Source organism: Pleurodeles waltl, chromosome 2_1 (genome assembly GCF_031143425.1).
Source record: "Pleurodeles waltl isolate 20211129_DDA chromosome 2_1, aPleWal1.hap1.20221129, whole genome shotgun sequence".
NCBI lineage: Eukaryota > Metazoa > Chordata > Amphibia > Caudata > Salamandridae > Pleurodeles > Pleurodeles waltl.
Genome location: NC_090438.1, coordinates 5,987,324 through 6,001,445, shown reverse-complemented (window position 1 = coordinate 6,001,445; position 14,122 = coordinate 5,987,324).

Here is a 14,122-nt window from a genome sequence, read left to right as displayed (position 1 = left end):
GAGTTGAGGTCCCCAGGTCCCTCCTGGGTCCATCCAGTGCCATTTTGATGAAAAATGCACTTTTGTCGTAGCCAAGGCTTGTTGGTGCCCTCGAACACGAAATCTCATCTGCAAACATCTTCACGCCATGGGACATTTTTTGCATCATACAGGAACCCACTGGCGTCTTCCTAGGGTGCATTTCTACTAACCAGGGACTCTTCTTCTGTACCCTCTTCTGGGTTGGCAGGGGCTCCTGTCCTTCCTGGAACTTCTTTTGACTTCTGGACTTGGTCCCCTTCCTTTGCAGGACTTCAGGTCCAATAATTCAGCAGTTGTTCTTTGCAGACTTGGTCGGCTGCTGCAAAATCCCAAAACGAGGTGTAGTGTGCCCTAAGGAAACTTGCAGTACTTTACTCCTGCTTTTCTGGGCTCTGGGGTGGGGTAATTTATTTATGTTTACTGTATTCTTACTCTCCCCGCAATTCTGCACACACTACACTTGTCTAAGGGGAAATTCGTGATTCACATTCCACTTTTTTAGTATATGGTTTGTGTTGCTCCTAGACCTATTTTCTCCCATTGCATTCTATAGGATTTCGTACTGTTTGCATTGTTCTATGACTATTTACTTGTCTAATTTTGGTGTCTAGTGTATATATTGTGTATAATACTTACCTCCAGAAGGAGTATTGTCTCTAAGATATCTTTGGTACCGTGTCACCCAAAGAAATACCTTTATTGTTTGTAACACTGAGGAGTGTCTTTACTTGTGTATAAGTACTGTGTAATTATAAGTGGCATTGCATGAGCTTTGCATCTCTATTAGTTCAACCTAAGCTGCTCTGCTATAGCGACCTCTATCAGCCTAAAATGCTAGAACACTACTATATTCACTAACAAGGGATAACTGGACCTGGTATAAGGTGTAAGTACCCAAGGTACCCACTACAAACCAGGCCAGCCTCCTACATATGCCCACTCATTGTACCCTTTGGTAATTCATTTTACAGATGTTGGTCCCTCACAATAGCTCCTGTGTGATCACTGCAGCCAACTACAGGTCTTTTATATGTGCTAATTTACTGTACAGTTGAAGTGCAATGGTTGTACCTTGTTAAACAGATAAATACTTGAAAAATGTGACATATTCCATACTTCTATTTTTAACATGGGTGTTTATTGAAGTGTTAAGATATTGAGGGGCAAGTGCAATGGGATGGTGATGAAGGAGGAAAGTCCAGGGTATAGCTCCGGTCTGTAGCACAGGTGCATTGTCCATGGGGACATAGGAAGGGGAGCAATGGCAGTTCAAGGTGGAGAGGGTGACAGAGGGGTGACAGTCAGGAGAGTCTCATTTCCTGGTGGGGGTCTTGGCAATAGTCTATGGCTTCTGCCTGGATCACAGGGAATGTCTGTGGGGTGGTTCTCCTTCTGCAGGGGAAGAGATGCTGGTGGCCTGTGATTCCTGTGGTGGGGCCTCCTGTCCACTAGCGGCAGTGGAGGTTGAAGGCAGTTCAGATGTTTGGCTAGTGGTAGGGGCCTGCTGTCTCCCTCATAATGTTGGTCATGTCTGCCAACATCCCTGCTATGGTGACCAGGGTGTTGTTGAAGGCCTGCAAGTCCTCCCTGATCCACTGGTACTGTCCCTCCTGCAGCCACCTGTTCTCCCGCACATTGTCCAGGATTTGGCCCATCGTGTCCTGAGAATGTTGATATGCTCCCAGGATCTCTGCAAGTGCCTCCTGGAGAGTCGGTTCCCTGGGTCTGTCCTCCCCCTGGTGCACAGCAGTCCTCCCAGTTTCCCTGTTGTCCTGTGCCACTGTCCCCTGAACCGTGTGCCCACTGCCACTGACCCCAGGTCCCTGAATGTCTTGGGTATGAGGTGTGTCCTGGGGTCACTGTAGAGGTGGACACACTGCTGATTGATGTGTCCTGGGGACAGAGGTGTGGGTACACTGGGTGGGTGCTGTGTGGTGTTTCCAGATGGGGGAGGCTCTATGGTTATCTGCGACTGGGTTTGGGTAGCCGACTGTCCAGAGGTCCCCGATGGGCCAGGTTGGTCATCCAGATCCAGGCGACCAAAGTTGCTGTCATCACTGTGGGCCTCTTCAGTTGAGTGACTGGATATTGGTGGCACCTCCTCTCTGGTGATATGGGCTGGGATACCTGTGGGGATGTAAATGATGTGTTATTGTTTCTGTTTGTGACATATTGTGCATTGGTGGGTTGCCCTCTTTGGTTATATTTGCCCTGGCAGTTTTAACTTGTGTAAATTGGTATGTGGTGGGCTAGCTGATTCTCTCTAGTGCGCATGCTTTAGTGAGTGATGTCCATGCATTGGTAGAGCATGCAGGGCTTGGCATTGGGATGAGTGAGATGTGATGGTGGGGTGTGTGGGAGGTGGTGGAGTGATGGGAGTGAGGGTGAGGGTCAAGGTAAGGGTATGTGATGGCATGCAGGTAGGGGGGTGATAGTAGTAAAGAGTTGACTTACCTGAGTCCAGTCCTCCTCCTACTGCGGCCAGGCCTTCAGGATGCATTATTGGTAAGACTTGCTCCTCCTATGCTGTGAGTTGTGGGGGAGGAGGTGGGGATCCACCACCAGTCCTCTGTACAGCGAGTTGGTGTCTTGCTGCAATTGAATGTACATTCACCCGTAGGTTGTTCCACCTCTTCCTGATGTCATCTCTAGTTCTTGGGTGCTGTCCCACAGTGTTGACCCTGTCCACGATCCTCCGCCATAGCTCCATCTTCCTAGCTATGAATATCTGCTGCACCTGTGCTCCAAATAGCTGTGGCTCTACCCTGATGATTTCCTCCACCATTACCCTTAGCTCCTCCTCTGAGAATCGGGGGTGTCTTTATGTGCCATGGGTGTTGTGTGAGGTGTGTATGTGAGGGCGTGTTGGGTAATGTGTTGGGGTGTGTGATGTGGGATGTATGAGTGATGTATAGGTGTGAGTAGTGTGTGGCTGTGATTGTGTCTGTGGTCTTGCTTTCTCTCTCTGGTGGCAATTGTTTGGAGTCGTAAAGGATTGTGGGTAAGGTGGGTGTGTGTTTTATTGTGGTGTGAGTGTGTGGGTGTGGTGTATGTATGGGTGTCAGGTGTGTGTTGTTTGAATTGTCCAATGTGTGTGTGTATTGTCACCGCAGCGGTATGTACAGCCAATGGTTTACCACCATTGAATGCCCGCCATGGTGATTCGTGGGTCATAATGTGGTGGGCGTTGTTCTGCTGGCGTAACGGTGTGGGTTTTGATACTGCCAGCTTATCACTGACCTTTGTTGTGGCGAATTTGTGTATGTGGCTGAATAGTGACGGATTGGTGTGTGTGTGTCATAATATGGTGAACGGATATCCACTGCGGCGGATTATGTTGGCAGCAGGCAGCAGTCAGCATGGCGGTAAGTGGGATTTACCGCCAGTGTCATAAGGAGGGCCTTTATTGTCTAAGTGGTGATAAGTAGAGAGTAGCTGAATATTAGAATGGTTACTTTCATTATCATCCACTATTTGGTCCTGCCCTGTGAGGAGGTGTACCACCGGGCTCTCTGCACACAGCCCCTTCAATTTCTTAAACGTTTGAAGGTTGGATTCTCATATGGAGAAACCATGACCTCAGAGGTGTGTCCAGTAGCAGAACAGGTGTGTGTGAGGATAGTGTAGGGTGTGCCTAACTACCTGTCCCTCTAGTCTCTCAAAATAAACTTTTTGGATGTTGAGAGCAAGGGCTATGCCTAGACCCTAGCTTGCCTAATCCATAGAAACTATTTCTCTGCACTAGGTACTATGTATTCCTCTAGGTATTGAGTGGTCTTTCCTGTGGAAAGCACTAGGTGACAGAGTGATAAGGCAATTGCAAGTGCTTTATCCCACCTCTGCTACCAATGTAGGAAAGCTGGCCTGGTGTGTGGTGGGAACCTATGGTACTTACACCTTATACCAGGTCAAGGTATCCCCTTGTTAGTGTAGTGTAGTCAGTGTCTAGAAGACAGGCTCTTTAGAGGTGGCTGTGGATGAGCAGCCAAAGCGTATCTAAGAGATATGCAAAGCTCATGCAATACCACTGTAGTCACACTAAGTACTCACACACATGAAATAATACACTCAGGGGGTCATTCTGACCCTGGCGGTCGGTGATAAAGCGGCGGCCAACCCGCCAACAGGCCGGCGGTCAAAAAAATGAAATTCTGACCCTGGCGGGAACCGCCAACACAGCCCGCCGCATTAACACTCCGACCGCCACGGCGGAACAAACAAACAGCGTGGCGGTCACCGCCAACAGCCAGGCGGCAGACAATGTACCGCCCACCCTATCACGACCCACCAATCCGCCACCTTTTCCGGGGCGGGAGCACCGCCGATAAAAACACGGCGGAAACAGACATTTCCAATGGAAAACGCTCACCTCGAGACACTCCACGCGGAATCCGGACAGCATGGAACCCGAATTGAACATCATACCTGCTCTCGTCTACCTGCTCATCTACCACGAGTACGAACTCCGGCGCAGACGTCAACGGTGAGTACTGCACCTACGACACACAGGAGGGGGGAGGAAGAAAGGTTACGGGCATACACATATGCAACCCCTCCACCCCCCCAATATGTACACACCAATGCAGAGCAGGAAGTCACAGTGACACCACACAAAGACCCTTTAAAAATACAATGACACAACCAAATTTGGAATAAATTTTCATTTACAAAAAAAGCACCTGGAAATAATTGAGCAACCGTGAAAAATATTTACAAAAACCAAAAAGATATACACATCAGTGTATCACTGAAGTAACAAGTCCTGCACATCCTACGAATCTAACATGTACGTGGGCCAAGGTTCTGCGAAACAAGGGCAAAGCCCACACACGAGACCTGAGTCCTTTGGAGAGAACACTGCAGGGGCATCCAATGTCAAAACTACAGGCACCTCAGGGGGAAGGGAAGGGGGGGCCACCACAGCCACATGAGTCCACGACGCCAGATCCACGAGGAGCCACCATGCCCACTGTACCATCCTGGGGAGTGCAAAGCCACAGTCTCTCAAGTCTCTGCAGTGGGTGGGTTGCCCACTGGACCATCCTGGGGAGTGCAAAGCCACAGTCTCTCAATGTCTCTACAGTGGGTGGGTTGCCCACTGGACCATCCTGGGGAGTGCAAAGCCACAGTCTCTCAAGTCTCTGCAGTGGGTGGGTTGCCCACTGGACCATCCTGGGGAGTGCAAAGCCACAGTCTCTCAATGTCTCTACAGTGGGTGGGTTGCCCACTGGACCATCCTGGGGAGTGCAAAGCCACAGTCTCTCAATGTCTCTACAGTGGGTGGGTTGCCCACTGGACCATCCTGGGGAGTGCAAAGCCACAGTCTCTCAAGTCTCTGCAGTGGGTGGGTTGCCCACTGGACCATCCTGGGGAGTGCAAAGCCACAGTCTCTCAATGTCTCTACAGTGGGTGGGTTGCCCACTGGACCATCCTGGGGAGTGCAAAGCCACAGTCTCTCAAGTCTCTGCAGTGGGTGGGTTGCCCACTGGACCATCCTGGGGAGTGCAAAGCCACAGTCTCTCAATGTCTCTACAGTGGGTGGGTTGCCCACTGTACCATCCTGGGGAGTGCAAAGCCACAGTCTCTCAGGTGGATTACAGAGTCCACTGGTCAAGGAGGAGGCATGGTGGGCACAGTGAACCATAAACAGTGCCTGAGACGGCGGGACCCAGCGGAGCGGTGCTTGACAGGAAGGGCCCAGCGGAGCGGTGCTTGAGACGGCGGGGCCCAGCGGAGCGGTGCTTGAGACGGTGGGGCCCAGCGGAGCGGTGCTTGAGACGGCGGGGCCCAGCGGAGCGGTGCTTGAGACGGCGGGGCCCAGCGGAGCGGTGCTTGACAGGAAGGGCCCAGCGGAGCGGTGCTTGAGACGGCGGGGCCCAGCGGAGCGGTGCTTGAGACGGCGGGGCCCAGCGGAGCGGTGCTTGACAGGAAGGGCCCAGCGGAGCGGTGCTTGAGACGGCGGGGCCCTGTTCAGCGGTACCTGTCTTCACGGCGGGGCCCTCTTCAGCGGTGCTCTTCTGCACGGCGGGGCCCTCTTCAGCGGTGCTCTTCTGCACGGCGGGGCCCTCTTCAGCGGTGCTCTTGTGCGCGGCGGGGCCCTGTTCAGCGGTACCTGTCTTCACGGCGGGGCCCTCTTCAGCGGTGCTCTTCTGCACGGCGGGGCCCTCTTCAGCGGTGCTCTTCTGCACGGCGGGGCCCTCTTCAGCGGTGCTCTTGTGCACGGCGGGGCCCTGTTCAGCGGTGCTCTTGTGCACGGCGGGGCCCTGTTCAGCGGTACCTGTCTTCACGGCGGGGCCCTCTTCAGCGGTGCTCTTGTGCACGGCGGGGCCCTGTTCAGCGGTACCTGTCTTCACGGCGGGGCCCTCTTCAACGGTGCTCTTCTGCACGACGGGGCCCTCTTCAGCGGTGCTCTTCTGCACGGCGGGGCCCTCTTCAGCGGTGCTCTTGTGCACGGCGGGGCCCTGTTCAGCGGTACCTGTCTTCACGGCGGGGCCCTCTTCAGCGGTGCTCTTCTGCACGGCGGGGCCCTCTTCAGCGGTGCTCTTCTGCACGGCGGGGCCCTCTTCAGCGGTACCTGTCTTCACGGCGGGGCCCTCTTCAGCGGTGCTCTTGCAGTATGTCAAGGGAGTCATACCTGGCCTGGACACCCTGCTCACTCGCCCTCCGACCGTGCTGTGTCAGGCCCCTTCGGGGAGTGAGTCCTGGGCCCTTTGGTGTCGTCCCTTGCAGCCGGGATGGGGCTTGTGGGGCCCTCCTGCTCCGCGCTCCTGGTGGTTGTCCTCTCCGCCCTGCTGTCCTTCCGCTCCTTAGATGGGGCTCTCGGGCCCTTGCCTCCCCTGGCTGCTGTGGCCGGTGAAGTGGCCGGAGTCACCTCCTTGGGGGCAGCCGTCTCTGTCCGCTCACGGCGGCCCTTCAATTTCCGGGTCCTCTTGCCTGGGGGGGCTGGCTGTCCCCTTGCTGCTCACCGAAGTGTTACTGCCGCCAAAGGGTGGACTCCACATGCCATGCACCACTTGCACTGTAGTAGTTGGGCTGGTGGTGGCTGAGGTGCCCTTGGGACTTTTCCCAGTTGGAGGGGGTGGGTCGGGGGAGGGAAAGAGGTCAAAACTGGAGAGGTAATTTTTCTTGGGACCAAGGTAAGGGGTAGGAGTAGTGGTGAGAGAAGTGGAGGAAGAGGATGTGGTTGTATGAGAGCCAGGTGTGCTGTCCTTGGGTGCAGGTGACTGGGACGTAGGCTGTGGTGAGGTGGTTGGCTGTTGTTTGGGTGTCTGCCTGCGTTTATGTGTCTTGGAAGAGGGGGTGACAGACACAGTGGGAGAGGACACAGGAGACGTGTAAATGCCAGTGGGGGTGGTGACTGCAGGTGTGCGGACTGTAGTGGAGGGTTTGCTGGTGGTGGAAGAACTGGCTGATGTTGGGGTGCATGCAGGTGTGAGTGTAGACGTCACAGTGAGGGAGGAGGGAGACGAGGAGGACGGGGACACAGAGGTGGTAGTGACTGTTGATATGTCTGCATCTGTGTGTTGCTTGGGTGAATGCTTGTGTTTTCTGTGGTGCTTATGTTTGGATGAGCTGGCCTTGGGTGTTGAGGTGTCTGCAGGCTGGTCTGATGGTGTGGATGGGATAGGTTGAGGTACAGGAGACAGAGAAAGGGTGGAGGCAGATAGAAGAGGGAGACTGGAGACAGGGACAATGGCTGCCGTCAGTGCTGAGGCCAGAGCAGTGAACGCTCGTTGATGGGCAGCCTGACCCGAATGAATGCCCTCCAGGTAGGCATTGCTCCGATGCACCTCCCTTTCCACCCCCTGGATGGCATTCAGAAGGGTAGTCTGCCCAACAATGAGCGTCCTCACCAGGTCAATGAGCTCCGCTCTGAGGGCAGCAGGGGTAACAGAGGCAGGGGCTGAGGTGCCTGGGGCGAAGGAGACGCGCGCCTTCCTGGCCGAGCGGCCACGGAGCGAAGACTGAGGGGCTGCTGGGAGGGCGGTGCTGGTGCGCTGGGTGGCGGCTGTACCTGTTGTTGCGGGGGGCACAGATGGTGCCGCCCCCGCTAGGGAGCTCCCAAACGAGGACGTGTCCGTGTCGCTGGTGTCTCCACCGGCCCCCGTTGTGGTGCTCCCCTCGCCCTCCGGATCACTGGTTGTAGGAAAGTACCATCTTGCCTGGCATGTTACCCCCATTTTTCACTGTATATATGTTGTTTTAGTTGTATGTGTCACTGGGACCCTGGTAACCCAGGGCCCCAGTGCTCATAAGTGTGCCTGTATGTGTTACCTGTGTAGTGACTAACTGTCTCACTGAGGCTCTGCTAATCAGAACCTCAGTGGTTATGCTCTCTCATTTCTTTCCAAATTGTCACTGACAGGCTAGTGACCATTTTTACCAATTTACATTGGCTTACTGGAACACCCTTATAATCCCCTAGTATATGGTACTGAGGTACCCAGGGTATTGGGGTTCCAGGAGATCCCTATGGGCTGCAGCATTTCTTTTGCCACCCATAGGGAGCTCTGACAATTCTTACACAGGCCTGCCACTGCAGCCTGAGTGAAATAACGTCCACGTTATTTCACAGCCATTTTACACTGCACTTAAGTAACTTATAAGTCACCTATATGTCTAACCTTTACCTGGTAAAGGTTAGGTGCAAAGTTACTTAGTGTGAGGGCACCCTGGCACTAGCCAAGGTGCCCCCACATTGTTCAGAGCCAATTCACTGAACTTTGTGAGTGCGGGGACACCATTACACGCGTGCACTACATATAGGTCACTACCTATATGTAGCTTCACCATGGTAACTCCGAATATGGCCATGTAACATGTCTATGATCATGGAATTGCCCCCTCTATGCCATCCTGGCATTGTTGGTACAATTCCATGATCCCAGTGGTCTGTAGCACAGACCCTGGTACTGCCAGACTGCCCTTCCTGGGGTTTCTCTGCAGCTGCTGCTGCTGCCAACCCCTCAGACAGGCATCTGCCCTCCTGGGGTCCAGCCAGGCCTGGCCCAGGATGGCAGAACAAAGAACTTCCTCTGAGAGAGGGTGTGACACCCTCTCCCTTTGGAAAATGGTGTGAAGGCAGGGGAGGAGTAGCCTCCCCCAGCCTCTGGAAATGCTTTGTTGGGCACAGATGTGCCCAATTCTGCATAAGCCAGTCTACACCGGTTCAGGGACCCCTTAGCCCCTGCTCTGGCGCGAAACTGGACAAAGGAAAGGGGAGTGACCACTCCCCTGACCTGCACCTCCCCTGGGAGGTGTCCAGAGCTCCTCCAGTGTGCTCCAGACCTCTGCCATCTTGGAAACAGAGGTGCTGCTGGCACACTGGACTGCTCTGAGTGGCCAGTGCCACCAGGTGACGTCAGAGACTCCTTGTGATAGGCTCCTTCAGGTGTTAGTAGCCTTTCCTCTCTCCTAGGTAGCCAAACCCTCTTTTCTGGCTATTTAGGGTCTCTGTCTCTGGGGAAACTTCAGATAACGAATGCATGAGCTCAGCCGAGTTCCTCTGCATCTCCCTCTTCACCTTCTGATAAGGAATCGACCGCTGACCGTGCTGGAAGCCTGCAAACCTGCAACATAGTAGCAAAGACGACTACTGCAACTCTGTAACGCTGATCCTGCCGCCTTCTCGACTGTTTTCCTGCTTGTGCATGCTGTGGGGGTAGCCTGCCTCCTCTCTGCACCAGAAGCTCCGAAGAAATCTCCCGTGGGTCGACGGAATCTTCCCCCTGCAACCGCAGGCACCAAAAAGCTGCATTACCGGTCCCTTGGGTCTCCTCTCAGCACGACGAGCGAGGTCCCTCGAATCCAGCGACACCGTCCAAGTGACCCCCACAGTCCAGTGACTCTTCAGCCCAAGTTTGGTGGAGGTAAGTCCTTGCCTCACCTCGCTGGGCTGCATTGCTGGGAACCGCGACTTTGCAAGCTTCTCCGGCCCCTGTGCACTTCCGGCGGAAATCCTGTGTGCACAGCCAAGCCTGGGTCCACGGCACTCTAACCTGCATTGCACGACTTTCTAAGTTGGTCTCCGGCGACGTGGGACTCCTTTGTGCAACTTCGGCGAGCACCGTTTCACGCATCCTCGTAGTGCCTGTTGCTGGCACTTCTCCGGGTGCTACCTGCTTCAGTGAGGGCTCTTTGTCTTGCTCGACGTCCCCTCTCCCTGCAGGTCCAATTTGCGACCTTCTGGTCCCTCCTGGGCCCCAGCAGCGTCCAAAAACGCCAAACGCACGATTTGCGTGTAGCAAGGCTTGTTGGCGTCCATCCGGCGGGAAAACACTTCTGCACGACTCTCCAAGGCGTGGGGGATCCATCCTCCAAAGGGGAAGTCTCTAGCCCTTGTCGTTCCTGCAGTATTCACAGTTCTTCAGCCTAGTAAGAGCTTCTTTGCACCAACCGCTGGCATTTCTTGGGCATCTGCCCATCTCCGAGCTGCTTGTGACTTTTGGACTTGGTCCCCTTGTTCCACAGGTACCTTCAGACAGGAATCCATTGTTGTTGCATTGCTGATTTGTGTTTTCCTTGCATTCTCCCTCTAACACGACTATTTTGTCCTTAGGGGAACTTTGGTGCACTTTGCACTCACTTTTCAGGGTCTTGGGGAGGGTTATTTTTCTAACTCTCACTATTTCCTAATAGTCCCAGCGACCCTCTACAAGGTCACATAGGTTTGGGGTCCATTCGTGGTTCGCATTCCACTTCTGGAGTATATGGTTTGTGTTGCCCCTATTCCTATGTTTCCCCATTGCATCCTATTGTAACTATACATTGTTTGCACTGTTTTCTAAGACTATACTGCATATTTTTGCTATTGTGTATATATATCTTGTGTATATTTCCTATCCTCTTACTGAGGGTACACTCTAAGATACTTTGGCATATTGTCATAAAAATAAAGTACCTTTATTTTTAGTATAACTGTGTATTGTGTTTTCTTATGATATTGTGCATATGACACTAAGTGGTACTGTAGTAGCTTCACACGTCTCCTAGTTCAGCCTAAGCTGCTCTGCTAAGCTACCATTATCTATCAGCCTAAGCTGCTAGACACCCTATACACTAATAAGGGATAACTGGGCCTGGTGCAAGGTGCAAGTACCCCTTGGTACTCACTACAAGCCAGTCCAGCCTCCTACATTGGTTGTGCAGTGGTGGGATAAGTGCTTGAGACTACTTACCACTCTTGTCATTGTACTTTTCATAAGAGAAAAATATACAAAACAAGGTCAGTGTATATACACATAGCCAAAAAGTTTTGCATTTCCTCTTTTCACTCTTTTCTAAGTGCTGAAAAGTACTACTAAACTTTCAAAAAGTTCTTAAAAGTTTAAAAAGTTTTTTTTCTGTCTTTCCAAAAAGTTCTGAAAACTTTTTTCTCTTTTGTCTATCACTTTAACTCTCTCTAAAAATGTCTGGCACAGGCCAAAAAGTTGAACTGTCCAAACTTGCATATGATCACCTTAGCTGGAAAGGAGCAAGGAGTCTCTGCATAGAGAGAGGTTTGAGTGTAGGGAAGAATCCTTCCTTAGAACTGTTAATTAATATGCTTAGAGTACAGGATAAGGCCATAAGTGCCCAATCTGTAGAAAAAGTAGCTAATGGTTCTCAATCTGATCCAGGGACTCCCCCAGGAAAAGGTTCAGGAAAGAAAATTCTCAGCCTGCACATTACTAGACAGTCTAGCATAGTTGGTACAGAGGTTGAATCACACCATACTGATGGTGTGCTCTCACATTATGCTGGTAGCCAAGCTGTTAGGGTGCCCTCTGTAAGGGACAGGTCTCCTTCTGTTCATTCCCATCATACCTCTGTATCTAGAAATGTCCCTCCCACCCACCCTGATGACAGATTGTTGGAAAGGGAGCTCAATAGATTGAGAGTGGAGCAAACCAGACTGAAGCTCAAGAAGCAACAGCTGGATTTGGATAGACAGTCTTTAGAAATAGAGAGGGAAAGACAGAAAATGGGTTTAGATACCCATGGTGGCAGCAGCAGTATTCCCCATAGTCATCCTGCAAAAGAGCATGATTCCAGGAATCTGCATAAGATAGTTCCCCCTTACAAGGAGGGGGATGACATTAACAAGTGGTTTGCTGCACTTGAGAGGGCCTGTGCTGTACAGGATGTCCCTCAAAGGCAGTGGGCTGCTATCCTATGGCTATCATTTACTGGAAAAGGTAGGGATAGGCTCCTTACTGTAAAAGAAAATGATGCTAACAATTTCCAAGTTCTTAAGAATGCACTCCTGGATGGTTATGGCTTAACCACTGAACAGTACAGGATCAAGTTCAGAGATACCAAAAAGGAGTCTTCACAAGACTGGGTTGATTTCATTGACCAGGCAGTGAAGGCCTTGGAGGGGTGGTTACATGGCAGTAAAGTTACTGATTATGACAGCCTGTATAACTTAATCCTGAGAGAGCATATTCTTAATAATTGTGTGTCTGATTTGTTGCACCAGTACTTGGTGGACTCTGATCTGACCTCTCCCCAAGAATTGGGAAAGAAGGCAGACAAATGGGTCAGAACAAGAGTGAACAGAAAAGTTCATACAGGGGGTGACAAAGATGGCAACAAAAAGAAGGATGGTAAGTCTTCTGACAAGGGTGGGGACAAATCTAAAAATGAGTCTTCATCAGGCCCACAAAAACACTCTGGTGGGGGTGGTGGGCCCAAACCCTCCTCTAATCAGAACAAGGAAAAGAAACCATGGTGCTATTTATGTAAGATAAAAGGCCATTGGACAACAGATCCCAGTTGTCCAAAGAAAGGCACCACAGCTCCTACCACTACAACCCCTACTGCTACACCTAGTGTCCCTACTAATAGCAGTGGTGGTGGGAGCAAACCTACTAATAGCCAATCCAAGGGAGTAGCTGGGCTCACTTTTGGTAATTTAGTTGGGGTTGGTCTGATTAGGGAGACCACAGAGGCTACTTTAGTCTCTGAAGGGGCTATTGACTTAGCCACTTTGGTTGCTTGCCCCCATAACTTGGAGAAGTACAAGCAACAAACCTAATAAATGGTGTTGAGGTCCAGGCCTACAGGGACACAGGTGCCAGTGTCACAATGGTGATTGTGAAACTGGTGCACCCTGAACAACACATACTTGGACACCAGTACCAAGTAACCGATGCTCACAACATAACACAAAGCCACCCCATGGCTGTTGTAAATCTCAACTGGGGGGGGGTATCTGGTCCAAAGAAAGTTGTGGTAGCTTCAGATTTACCTGTAGACTGTCTATTAGGGAACGATTTGGAGACATCAGCTTGGTCAGATGTGGAGTTGGAGGCCCATGCAGCAATGCTGGGCATCCCAGGGCATATTTTTGCTTTGACAAGGGCTCAGGCCAAAAAGCAAAAAGGACAGGGAAGCTTGGATCCTGGAACAATGGACCAAGTGCTCCCTAAAGCTAGGGCTAGTAGAAGCAAACCACTTCCTACTATCCCTCCCTCTACAGTGGATTCTAATTCTGAGGAAGAAGAATTCCCTCCCTGTGCAGAACCTACACCAGAGGAGCTGGAAGCAGACACTGCTGAGCTTTTGGGTGAAGGGGGGCCTGCCAGAGAGGAGCTGAGTGTGGCACAGCAAACCTGTCCCACATTAGAGGGTCTCAGACAGCAAGCTGTCAAACAGGCTAATGGGGATGTCAGTGACTCACACAGAGTTTACTGGGAGGACAACCTCTTGTACACTGAGCAAAGGGATCCTAAACCTGGAGCTGCCAGGAGATTAGTGATTCCTCAGGAGTACAGAAAGTTCCTCCTAACACTGGCACATGACATTCCCTTAGCTGGGCACCTGGGTCAAATGAAAACTTGGGACAGATTGGTACCACTGTTTCATTGGCCTAGGATGTCTGAGGACACAAAAGATTTTTGTAAGTCCTGTGAAACCTGTCAAGCCAGTGGCAAAACAGGTAGCACTCCAAAGGCACCCCTTATCCCACTGCCTGTGGTTGGGGTTCCCTTTGAAAGGGTAGGGGTTGACATAGTTGGCCCCCTTGACCCTCCTACTGCTTCAGGCAATAGGTTTATCTTAGTGGTAGTGGACCATGCCACAAGGTATCCTGAAGCTATTCCTTTAAGGACCACTACAG